Source organism: Acipenser ruthenus, chromosome 10 (assembly GCF_902713425.1).
Source record: "Acipenser ruthenus chromosome 10, fAciRut3.2 maternal haplotype, whole genome shotgun sequence".
NCBI lineage: Eukaryota > Metazoa > Chordata > Actinopteri > Acipenseriformes > Acipenseridae > Acipenser > Acipenser ruthenus.
The window spans coordinates 27,470,999-27,484,889 of record NC_081198.1 but is presented as its reverse complement, the minus strand read 5'-3'; positions in this window follow the sequence as shown (position 1 = coordinate 27,484,889).

Here is a 13,891-nt window from a genome sequence, read left to right as displayed (position 1 = left end):
TATGTGGGGTCTTGAATATTTTTCACCCTAATACAGATACTTTTTTTCTCAGTTTATCAGATACTGTGCTTTATATTCCCATTTCATTTTCAGACCGCTGATTTTCAAAACTTTGAAAAAATGTGTTCCTTGACTCCATCAATATAGAAAAACATAAATAAGTGTCCATTCCATGTCAAGTGGTACTATGGAGATCGCTAATTGTTGGAATATAATTCTTGTGATGCCCCGTAGTTGCTTAACATGGCCACCCAGTACTGAAGTGGTTGAGTATGTTCTGCACAATAGCCAACATGGTCAGAGGCGAGACAATGCTACATAATGGGATTTGTGGGAGTTGTGAACTAGTAAAAAAACTTGCATACCCAGCGGTCGTGCTATACTTTAATACCCAGCGGTCATACTGCATATCCTACCAAGAGCCAGTACACCCACAAGCACTGCTTCTACTTGAGCTCCTCTTTGCTTGATTGAAACCGTAAGACACAATCAGATCTGAGTGACTATAACAACTGATTACCTTTTGATTTCTCCATCTATAACACAATATTCTGTGTAAACACGATGCATGGGTGGTACCCATGGTGTGTTCACCACCAGGAAATAGAAATGTGAGAAACTGTACCAACTTAGAGTGCTCCACACAACAGCAATAGGTGTAGTAGAACATCCCTACTTTTGCTTTGAGCATGTGTACTGCATCACCATACATCAACAATACTATACTGCTGGTGGCATTATGTGAATACATAGACCTTACATACAAATAAATATAATACTGTAGGAATCTGTGTCATGAAAAAGTAAATACACCTTATGTACATAGGGAAGGACAAACAGACAGGTTCGTCCATATATCTCAGGTTCCAATACTCTCTATACTTGCAAAATATTATATTACCAATATAACTTATTGATAAATGATCTGAATATACATACATCTCTATAGTGTGACTCCACCATATCACTGTTGTCTCTTGACTGCACCAGGAAAGAGCTACTTGTATGGTTGCTTATAGTGTAGTATAGCAAGCACAAACCACATTTAGCCAGAAACACTTTCATTTATTTAATTAAAGTTACATTTAAAGAAGTCCTAGTGGATTTCCCAGAGTAACATCGTTGCACTCGAGTCACATCATCACATCACCAAGTTACCAAGTTAAAAGTGTTGAGACACGATTTAAAGATTTAGAAAAACTCCTTCCGGAAGAACTCTGCAGATCTCCCAGATAAAATAATAACTTGGTGAGAACTAAGCATAAAAACTATGAACAGCAAGCCAACCGAAATACACTGCAGCATGTTGATTAGCTTAAAGAGTCCCTCCTCTGGAGAAGGACGGTCCAGTGAAACACTGACCCTGCACCTGCACCCCATTACAGGTGACTGAGAGGCCAAACTAGAAAGGTTTAAAACATGGGTGTCAAACTCCAGTCCTCGAGGGCCGCAGGGTCTTCTGAATTTCGTTCCAACTTAAGCTCTCAGTTACCATAATTGGTCTAATTATTTGTTGAATTTGACATATTTAATATTTTTCAATGTCTTTTACAGTTGATGGTTTTAAAAATGCACTTGATTCAAGTTACACTACCTATGAAATATTCTGAGGCCTGAAGAGAAGTGTTAAATGTGTCTAGTTAATCAAATAATTAGACCAATTAAGTAATTGAGAGCTCTGGTGGAAAGAAAGTCAGAAGACCTCCAGGAACTGAGTTTGAAACCCATGGTTTAAAAGATAAAAGAGTATATCAAAATAATGAGGGTAAGGATGTAAATCATTTAAACTTTCACCTGCATGCGGCTCATTTAATGTCATGTATGCTTTAAGGAGGGGGTACAACGAGTGGGGTAAAATATTCATAGGGGTTCATAATACAGCCCCATCAGCTCCTGAGATGTGCCCCCACGGGCACTGTCCTTGTCACTGGTGGGGCTGGAGAGTTGGTTAATACAGTCAAATTTACACTTTAAAAATGTGAACAAATCTCTAACCCACGACTGTTGTAGGTTTTCACTTTTTGCAGGGGTCTCCAATCCTCGTCCTGGAGGGCCGGTGTACTTCCTGGCTTTTGTTCCAACTCTACCTTAAATTACTTAATTGGACCAATGAAGTGTTTCTTAGGAGCTTAATTGGTCCAATTAATTAATTTACTGAGCTCACTGTGTCAGCATTAGTGACAAACAACCACACACACACACAATTCGACACTGTAAAAATACAAATGCTTTATGATGACTGTTCTATATTCTATAATTTAGTTGGAGACTAAAGCATGATTTTCAAAGGTTTGTAAATGATAACACGAAATAATGTTAATGCCTTAACGAACAGTCCTTCTTGCGATTTTAAAAGGAAATCCATGTTAATTGTCATAATTTATCCAGAGTTAATTTGCACTTGGAAAAAGAGGGTTTTAATTAATGAAAAAGTATACAACTCACCTTGAAACATAATTTAAGTTCTTTGGTGTTAAAAAAAGAATAGAATACAAACTACAGTCTGGCTTTGCTGGGAGAGGCAGCAGCAGCAGCAGCAAATGTAATTTTAGAGCTTGAGTGCGAGCCTGAGATTGACAGACCCCCGGCTGTGGCGTCGACAACACAGAGAAAGGGGGTACAGGACCAGGATTCATTTCTTACAGGCTACCTAGATAATTCAATATTTGTAGTTATGAAAATATTTAAGCCTTTTTTATACTTGTGGTTATGAATGAGATTTATTCATTTGTTTTAACCATTTGTAACCTTTAGGAATGAGTGTTGTTTTGCTAAAATGATATACCGTTATTTGCACCCAATGTATCGTTATAGAAATGATCAATGCAGCTGTAGCCTATCTGAACTCTGGATACATACATTATATGGCAACTGACCTCTACTGTAGATTGTATTTTAATTTTAATTAATTCTGTGGACTCCGATGCTTACAGGTGATTGCGGATTTGCAATGCGTCCTTGGCTTTTAACACCTGTGTCTAATCCACACACAAACGAAGAACAGACGTACAATAGAATACACAGATCCACCAGAAATGTCATCAATCGGACCTTTGGCTTACTAAAAATGAGGCTTTGGTGCCTCGACAAATCAGGTGGTGTGGTTCAATACGACCCAGGGCCGGCATCAGGGGGGTGCAAGGGACACAGCTGCACTGAGGCCAGCCTTAGAGTCAACATTTATTTTTTTCTGAGCCCACTTTAATGACTAAACATGATGTATATAGGCACTGTCTAATCTTGGATTCGAAAAATAAACCGAAGCAAGGTAGTATTGGCAGACTGTCAATCAAAACACAAATCCGCAAATCAGAGCCAACAGATTGTCTATCTGGAGGCGGGATGCAGAGCGAGTACTTTGGCAATAGGGCAGTGGTGTTAAGGTCATGTGATTGCTCTGCTGGCAGATGTAATCAACGGATGGTATAAATTCAGCATTTAAAAAAAATACATGCTTTTGGGATATTAATTTGTTAAGTGTGTTCATAGACTTTATGATTTGTATTGAATGCATTTGTACAGTGGGCTAGGTTTTGATGCAGACATGTTTTTTTATTTTTTATAGAAACTTTTTCATACTAACATTTGTACTTGATAACATTAATTTAGAAATCCAATTGATGCCTATGATGAATATGTTCTTGTATCTAATTTGAAGCAATGTTTCAATAATAACTAAATCGAGTTATTAATCATTGATTAATCTTGTCACATAACTGATTTTGATAAAAAAAAATTTTATAATGGTTTTGACCGATTCAGATTTTGTTGTTGATGTATTTATTTTCTAAATGTTTTCTTTCGATTGTGCTGGAGCAGCGCTGCATTTTTTTTATTTTTTTGGGGAGTGGGGGGAGGTGTACTTCACAGTCTTGCACCAGGGCCAAGTAAATCTTACATACGACCCCCAGATTGTGGCTAGGATCTTCGTAGTGTGCTGTATCCTGCACAACATAGCTATATGTTGAAGAGTGCTGGGCAACCAAGAAATGCTCAACGTACTTGAGGAAGAAGCGCCTCATCTTGAACCATTGGAGCCTCCTCAGAATACTCCTCCAGGGCTGTCAGGCAACAAATCATTGACTTTGATTTTGCCTAAACGTATTTGTAATGTATTTGTCAGACTCCCCCCACACTTTATGTACAATGTACACTTTCACCTTCACATGTTCGTATGCATATAAAATGTTCTTATAATACTGTAAGTGTTCAGTGGCTACTTCTAATCATGTTGAGTTTATTTATCACGGAGATAAGCAAAGACTATCAGAGAAAATGCATTCAACATGATTCAATTATAAACAAATTGTTATTGGGTTAGGAAGTTTTATCGTAATTTTAAAAGCTTAAAAAATATATAATGAAGTGTTACATACATGGTATAGATGTATAATAACTAACTACAAGAAACATAAATGGCATTTGAAACATATTTATTTATAGCCTACAATCATACATACTAAGATACATATAAAAGTAGATATCAACATAAGAAAATCAATTCTAACCGAACCTACATAGATTGCTTACCATCCAAAAAAAAATAATAATTACTACCTCCAGTGCGATGCAGAGGGACAGACACAGTTTGGGAAATGGGAGGTGTCTGTGGCCAGTGCGACGCAGAGGGACAGACACAGCCTGGGAAACGGGAGGTGTCTGTGGCCAGTGCGACGCAGAGGGACAGACAGCTTGGGAAATGGGAGATGTCTGTGGCCAGTGCGACGCAGAGGGACAGACACAGCCTGGGAAACGGGAGGTGTCTGTGGCCAGTGCGACGCAGAGGGACAGACAGCTTGGGAAATGGGAGGTGTCTGTGGCCAGTGCGACGCAGAGGGACAGACACAGCCTGGGAAACGGGAGGTGTCTGTGGCCAGTGCGACGCAGAGGGACAGACAGCTTGGGAAATGGGAGGTGTCTGTGGCCAGTGCGACGCAGAGGGACAGACACAGCCTGGGAAACGGGAGGTGTCTGTGGCCAGTGCGACACAGAGGGACAGACACAGCCTGGGAAACGGGAGGTGTCTGTGGCCAGTGCGACGCAGAGGGACAGACACAGCTTGGGAAATGGGAGGTGTCTGTGGCCAGTGCGACGCAGAGGGACAGACAGCTTGGGAAATGGGAGGTGTCTGTGGCCTGTGCGACGCAGAGGGACAGACACAGCCTGGGAAACGGGAGGTGTCTGTGGCCTGTGCGACGCAGAGGGACAGACACAGCCTGGGAAACGGGAGGTGTCTGTTGTCCCTGTACACTTCCAGTATGTGATTGCAGCCGAGAACTAAGAATTTGCAGAATAGGAACCAAGCTAGTGATAAACTCCCTAAGACAAGTGCCTATCTCTGACACCTGCTCCACAAGAGCCTGGTTATTTTCAACCATATGACTCTGGTGCCCTTGTTGGTCCTTCATGGCATCCAATATCTTGATGATATAAGCTTGCCAATTATTAACCTCCCTCTGTGCATTTAGCAACTGAAACAAAACATCTCTGACATCGGCTACGGTATTTGTTCATCTGGCAGGGGAAGTAGTCCAGCTTGCAGGTGAAATTGGAGGGGATGGGCTCCTGTCTTGATCAGATATTATTCCTGCCCTTAATATAGGTGGTGTGCTGGGAGATGGCGAAGGTGCGTCATTGTGGAGCTTGCATCCTTTTGGGTTTGAGCACCTGCACAAAAATAGGAACACAGCTCTGTATTGTAATATATATATATATATATATATATATATATATATATATATATATATATATATATATATATATCATTTGTAATTGTATTTATTACTTTTTCACCAAAAAAAAGATTGCAAAATGCACATTAAAAGGAGTTGTATATAGTAAGCCTTGGCAAAATATCCACCCGAATGAGGGTAAATGAATAACAATGTGTAACAAATTTTTTTTTTTTTTTTTGGTTCCTGGGTAGTAAGTGTTATTTCCTAATTGCTTATGCCTCAAAAGTATAGAAAATGGCTATTATTCCCCACAAACTTTGCTTTTGTGACCAGGACGGCTTTGAGTCTCCTGGATGAGCTGTCAATGAAGGACAGTATAACGAGAACATGATGGGAGACTACATTTGGGGGCTGATTCGTGAAAGTGATTTACAGTGTAATCGTAAATCTCGAAAAACTACTCACTTCTAAATCTTTTGTAGTCATTTTTGTATTACTTTTGTATAAATACTTGTTCATTTGGATTCATATGTTGGTTTTTTCTGACTTTATGTGAACGAAAAGACACAAATTCGCCCGTTTTCTCATTGGAAATAGGTCAATTTCAAAATATCACTGTCCTGGTCACAAAAGCAAAGTTTGTGGGGAATAATAGCCATTTTCTATACTTTTGAGGCATAAGCAATTAGGAAATAACACTTACTACCCAGGAACAAAAATTGTGTTACATAGTGTAATGGGGTTTAAGTTTTATCTAGTCGTGGAAGTGATGTACGTGACCTGCGACAATTAAGCTTTTTAATGAGAAATTTGTTCATTAACGACCTCATTGACTCAATTTCAAAACATTATCGGACTGATTTTAATAACGAATTCCATTTGAAAATCACTTGCTACTAAAGCTGTTGTTACTATACCGCGAGTTCGATACAATAACACTGATGTTTTTCTTCATTTTTTTTAATTTTTAGTCGTCGCCAATAGTTTTTACCCTGGTTTTCTCCCCAATTTGGAATGCCCAATTATTATTTTTTTTATCCCAGTTCACCACTGCAACCCCCCGGCGACTCGGAGAACGGAGGCTGAAACACGCGTCCTCCGAAACGTGTTCCTGCCAATCCGTCATTTTTCACACTGCAGATCCACAGCGAAGCCACCAGACCTATAATGCCAGAGGACAACACAGATCTGAATGGCTCCACTGCAGACCCGCAGGCGCCCTATCAGCCACTGGGGTCACTGGTGCACGGTGAACCGTGGATTGCCCTGCCGACCTAATCCCTCCCTATCCGGGCGGCACTCAGCCAATTGTGCTCTGCCCCTAGGAACCCCCGGTCACGGTCGGCAGTGACATAGCCTGGATTCGAACCTGTGATTTCCAGGCTATAGGGAGCATCCTGCACTCCAAGTGGAGCGCCTACTTCTTGAAAAAATGTATCTGTATGAAATTCAGAAGATTTGAAAAACATTAACAAGTCGCATTCAGTGATATTGCAGCAAGCTCTATAACAAAAAAAGCCAGGTGGAAGCCTATTTGTGAGGCCTTGAAAATTAATCTCATTTAACTGTGATCTTTAAACACATCGGGAACTCAATGCCGAAGTTTGCTCTTTCCAATAGCGCAAGCATGTAACCTCCATTATAAAAGTTTTCCCATGCTTGCTATACTATGGTTATACTATACATTTACCACGTTTTTTAATATTGATTTTAACTTATTATTTGTTTATTTAGCAGACACCTTTATCCAAGGCAACTTACAGAGACTAGGGTGAGTGAACTATGCATCAGCTGCAGAGTCACTTACAACAACATCTCACCCAAAGGAAACGTCACACAGTGAGTCAGTGAGTGAGCCAGGCTTTGAACCGGGGATCTCCAGGTTACAAGCCCTTTTCGTTAACACCTGGACCACACAGCCTCCTATTATTATTCTGATGATGATGATGATGTTAAATATCGGTTGCATTTCAGTCTAAACACTAGACACACGAGATGAATTACATGTACATTTTTAATTATTAGGATAACCAATTCCTTAAATAACTTCTTTAGGCATCAATTACACTGGAGTTTGCTACCATTTGAAATAATAGTATGACAGTCCACATTAGTTACCTTCATAAAGACATTTTTCATGCAAATCAATGTGCAATGTGCAATGTGCAATGTGCAATGTGCAATGTGCAACGTGCAATGTGCAATGTGCAACGTGCAATGTGCAGGGTTACTTAAATGAAATGATAATAATGAAGCGTGAGCCCGCCCCCTTTACTAAAAGACAATGTGATGTATATTGCATTGACATGTCTTGATAAATCACTACATTTCTGCAGAAATATAATATTCAAATTCTTCTCAATATGATATTTTTGGTAACAGAGACCAGAGCTGTTTTTTTTTTTCGTGTACATTTAAAAAAAAAATTCTGTGTACTTCATCAGAAAGCAATACAGTTTATCTGCATTCACCAAAAAGGTGGTTTCAACTGTAGGGACACAGATTGAGAGGAACAGTAATTTTCTCGCGCAAAGTTACAGCGAAGCGGGAGAACTGCCAGTGACTCTCTATACAGCACTGATAGTTTACGTGTTTTCAGGGTATTAGAGCAGCAAAAGTAAATCAGCCAAAAGCACCATTTCACTTTTAATTTGTAGTTCCCAACACTCTTAGGTGAAATGTAGAAAAAAAGTCAATACCTGTCATACAGTAAGAGAAATAAGTTGCCAAAGTAAGGTAAAAATGTCCTTCTTTTTCTCCTGTTTTTCTGCACTTTTTGCAGACCCCAGGCACTTGTATCCATGCATATGTATATTACAGGACATCCAAGTTTAATGACAAATTAACTTGTTTTGTCAACATGGAAATATACTAGGGAACGCATTTATGTTGACATCTGTATCATTTATATTAAACGATTTATTGACATTTTAAAATGGACACGCATCGCAGGCAAAAAAAAAAAGACCCCAGGCACTTTTATCCACACATATGTATATTATTACAGGACATCTGATTTTGTCACCATGGAAATATACTAGGGAACGCACTTATTGTGATGTCTATATCATTTATATTAAATGATGTATTTCTGTTTTAAAAAGGAACATTTATGTGCAAAAAAAATATCGTTATATAAATAAAAAAAAATGGTCTGGTATATATGGGATTTGAACCCACAACCTTCAGTGTGTAAGTATGTTGTGTTAATTGCCAGTGCTACAGGATTAGTTGAAACAAGCAGTATTTTGAAAGATGAAGCCAGCTGAGAATTCTCGGGACACATTTTTGAGATTTTTTGAGCCATCATCATCATCATCCTCATTCTGAGATTTTGATCTTGATCTCTGAAATTTTTTGGTTTCCTGTCAGTGTAACGTTCATTGTGGTCCCTATTGGTGCAAGGAAGTACGGTTTCCTCCCTCGATTCTGGTTGATGAGAGTAACGCTATTTGTGGTCCCCCACTGGACAAAAAGGATTCATTTCAGAGAATTAGCCTTGCTGAAGGATAGCCTATATATTTGGTAAAAATAAAACATAAATAAATAAATACATTAATATGAATATTGAAATACATAAATGAATAAATAGTCATTTATGTATTTATTTATTTGATGTTTACTTATTTATTTTTCACTATCATATAAACACTGACATTTAATACTACATGGATGTCAAGTCTCAAGGTTTACTCACGGTTTTTCACAATTTTGAGAGTCTCACGGCCGTGCAATGGATTCTTACGTTTGTGCATAAGTTTGTTATTGTTTGCGAGGCTGCGAAACCCTTTATACATGATACAGCAGTAAATGTAATACAATTGTCCAAGCATATTATTATAATTTTTTTTTTTTGGGGGGGGGGGGGGGGAGGGGGGTGGTCACCATGAAGAGGGGTACATTACCATTTTATATTCCTGTAGCTGCTCTGAGTTGAAGGAGAGGCTGTCAGACTGTCACTGTCTCGTTCACGCAGAAATTACCACAGAAATAAAAGAGAAATGGACATCAATGAGAATTTAATTATTAGTCAAAAAGTATAATGTTCTTTATGATGCCAGTGTCAGTGGTTATAAAGACAATACAAAGAAAGACGCCATATGGTAAGAAATAACAGAACAATTGGAAATTGATGGTATGTCTATCTCTCTTTATTTCACCTTAATTTTGGTCAAAGGTGAGCGCCACACACTGGTTTCGTATTTCTGTAAAATGACGCTTATTTGTTTTAATAATGTTGTCCAATAATAATAATAATAATAATAATAATAATAATAATAATAATAATAATAATCACATTCACACACTAACTGAAGATTTTATTAAAAATGAAAATCAATTAAAAAAAAGTATATTAAACTAATTGTCTTGGTAGTTAGGTATGTACTACTGTATGAAACGAAAATAAATATTCAACAGTTCTTGTTCAATTGTATATTAATAAAATGTATTTGCTTACGATTGTAAGTCGCCCTGGATAAGGGCGTCTGCTAAGAAATAAATAATAATAATAATAATTATTGTACATAAAGGTCGTCATGCTTTCATATATTTTTGCTTTCAAATTAAAAAATATATTGTAACCCGGACAATTGGTTGCAGGACTTGCTCTGTTCAGTTTGTCTCGTCTGTCTTTTTTATATTTTACATGTATAAAACGGCAGCAGTGTGGAGTAGTGGTTAGGGCTCTGGACTCTTGACCAGAGGGTCGTGGGTTCAATCCCAGGTGGGGGACACTGCTACTGTACCCTTGAGCAAGGTACTTTACCTAGATTGCTCCAGTAAAAACCCAACTGTATAACTGGGTAATTGTATGTAAAAATAATGTAAAATCATCTAACAATTGTAAGTTGACCTGGATAAGGGCATCTGCGAAGAAATAAATAAATAATAATATTGTAAGGGGAATGGGATGGAACATGCTGTTAGTGAATGGGGAGAATGTGTATTGTTGGTTGCAGAGCATTCACCATCTCCATGAGTTAGGGTTGCCACCTGTCTGGGTTTGACTGAACAGTCTGGGAATTACCGTCTGTGTCCACACAAACCCAGATGTCCAGTTTTTAAGTAAAACAGAAACACCAACCTTCCTATAATATTTTCTTTGACATACATTAGTTGCTTAAACGATTTCCACTATCTTATTAGAAAAATGTACTGTTTAGTAGTGATCTGTGTCATCTGTACATTCTACTTTGTCCCCAGCATTTAAATAATGCTTAAGACAACTTAACATATCCACATGATGTAAACAAATCAAGTGAGGGGTTGCAGTCACATGACCCCAGCAGGCTATACTGTCGGTATTTGCAACCACAGGGCATTCTTCTTATACCTCCAGACACAGGAATTAGAAAGATATCATTTATGATGTGCAGATACTTGGAATTTGTTACCGCTACAGTGCACCATCGGTGAGCGAGCACACTTTGACGTGATTTGACACTTTGAAGTTTCTTTTTTCTTTAAGAAAACGCACTTATGGTAAATGTTATTAAGAAAAAATACATTTCCAATAGTTTGTTACAAAATACAGTACTAATATGAATTATATACAGTATGTTGTTCGTATATAAACGTTTAACATCTTTCTTTAAATAGACTCAATTAAAGCAATATATATATATAACATATTTGGTATAACTTTGTACGGGGATAAAAAAAAATTTAAAAAAAACTTTTGTTCTACGAAGCGTCAGTAACTAGAATCTGTAGATTTCCTATAAAATCATCTTCAACGAGTGACAGCTAAACGGTTAAGCTAAGCCAAGGAGACTGTACTAAAAGGACTATGCTGTGCAAAAAGGAGCACAGCATTAATGTTAGGTTACTTACCGTAACCCTGGTTCCCTGAAAGAGAAGACGACTACCAACCACGAGGTCGCATCAGTCGTCCTCACAGGACTAAAAGGTATAGACAATGTCAACCCAGGGGACTTCTTTGACCTGAAAAAAGAAACAAGGACCAGGGGTCATAAATGGAGATTAGATAAAGGGGCATTCAGAACAGAAAATAGAAGGCACTTTTTTACACAGAGAATTGTGAGGGTCTGGAACCAACTCCCAGTAATGTTGTTGAAGCTGACACCCTGGGATCCTTCAAGAAGCTGCTTGATGAGATTCTGGGATCAATAAGCTACTAACAACCAAACGAGCAAGATGGGCTGAATGGCCTCCTCTCGTTTGTAAACTTTCTTATGTTCTTATGTTCTTATGTCATGGAGGAGGGGCTCTGGGGCTCCAAGAGCCGCCGATAGTCAAGCCATAGAGGACGCGGAGCTTGCCCTCGTGGCCCTCTCCAAACAAGCTTCTTTCACCTAGGGCTGAAAAGCCTCACAGATGCTGCAGGCTAAACACCGCTTGCACTGCGCTCAAGCACTAGTTAAAGTGCGAATGCCGTGCGCTCACCCACTAGCGCTGTAGCAGAGGGTAGCTAACACCATGCGCACTGTGCACCGAGCGCCGTGCGCACCAAGTACCGTGGACACCTTGTGCACCGCGTACCATGCAGCACCGTATGCCCGTGCACTAGTGTAGCAGTAGTACCAAGCACTGTGTGCACCGTATGTGCTGAGCCCCACACGCACCGAGTACCGTGGCACTACGTGCATTGAGTACCGTGCAATACCGTGAGCTGTTGTGCTAGGTCTGTGGCAGTGGCCAAGCACTGTGCACCGTGTGCACCGCGTGCACCATGCGTCCCGAGCTCAGTGTGCACAGAGTACCGTGCAGCACCATTCGTTCTTGCAGTAGCGCTGTAGCAGTGGGTACCAAGCAACATGTGCACTGTGTGTACCAAGCACTGCGTGCACCGTGCGTACCAAGCACCATGTGCACTGTGTGTACCAAGCACCATGTGCACTGTGCGTACCAAGCACCATGTGCACTGTGCGTACCAAGCACCGCGTGCACCGAGATACTTAAGTATCAAGGGCTATGCGAGCGCCGCGGTACCGAAGTAGTTGGGGGGGGGGGGGCGGGGTGCTACGCAAATGTGCCTACCCTAACCGCGTGGTCACACACACCTGGTCAGCGCGTAGCGTGCACCAGGGGGACACAAAGCCGAAGCCGCTGTGCGCGAATTGAAGCAGACAGCAAAAACACTGTAGAAAGATAGTATAGGGGAGAGCACACTGTTTGTTTACAAGGCCTGACTCACCGAGGTGGACGGGCCTACGCAGCCGGCAGGGTCTACTCGACAGTGGGGATGCGGCAAGGCCTAGCCCAGTGGAGGAACTGTGTACTCTCAGAAAGAAATAGACAACCACTCGCGGGTGACTGCACAGGCAGTCGCTCACACACGACAGACAGATAACAAAGAGTGGCCTACCACGCAACCGAGGAGGCCGCTGAAAGACAGAAAGGCAAAAGGCTAGGCCTTTTCAAAGTCGTTGATTCCGGGAAAGCAGCAAGCCAGCTTTCAGCACGAATGCAAGAGAAATACAATCGACTCGATTCGACTAGAGAAGCTCTTTTCTATCAACACGCTCAGCTCAACACAGAGGTCTTACCGTACCGTCTTGGGAAGGAAAAAGAGAAAATGACAGAGTGCATCATCCCAGGAAGGGGCCTGGAGAGAGCTCAACGATACCTACCCAATGGGCAGACATATCCCATACGTAATGTCATTGGTGGTCGTCTTCGAATTGAAAGGGAACAATATGTAAGGTACGTCCATAACGATTTCTATTCAGTTTGCAAGTTGCCTAAGATTACAGGTAGATGGATGCTGTTTACAATTATAACATTTAAATATGTTATAAATGATGATGTTTACGTGATTTCATATTAGTTCAGTAAAATAATAAATGTAGCCTAATGCATTCTGTTAAGGTAAAGGCATACTTTATGTAAGGACTATGTTAAACTGTATTACAGTATACTGCAGTTTTGATAATTCACCTTCCCTATAGCCCGAATCACTTCATATGGCACCTGCCATTTAGCACATAATTTCAATCCTGAGGAGGGAAGCAGCAGCATTACCTTGTCTCCTGGTCGAAAGGATCGAATTAGTGCATTTCTATTGTAATGTTGCTTTGCCGGTGCTGAGCCGATTTCAGGTTGTCCTGGGCCAAACGACCGACCAAATCTAGACGATCTCTAAGTAGGAGCACATGCTGCACTACATTTTTGGATGAGCCTTTGTGCTCCTCCCACCCCCCTCTCAACAGATCGAGGATGCCGTGAGGCTGTCGGCCGTACAAGAGCTCGAA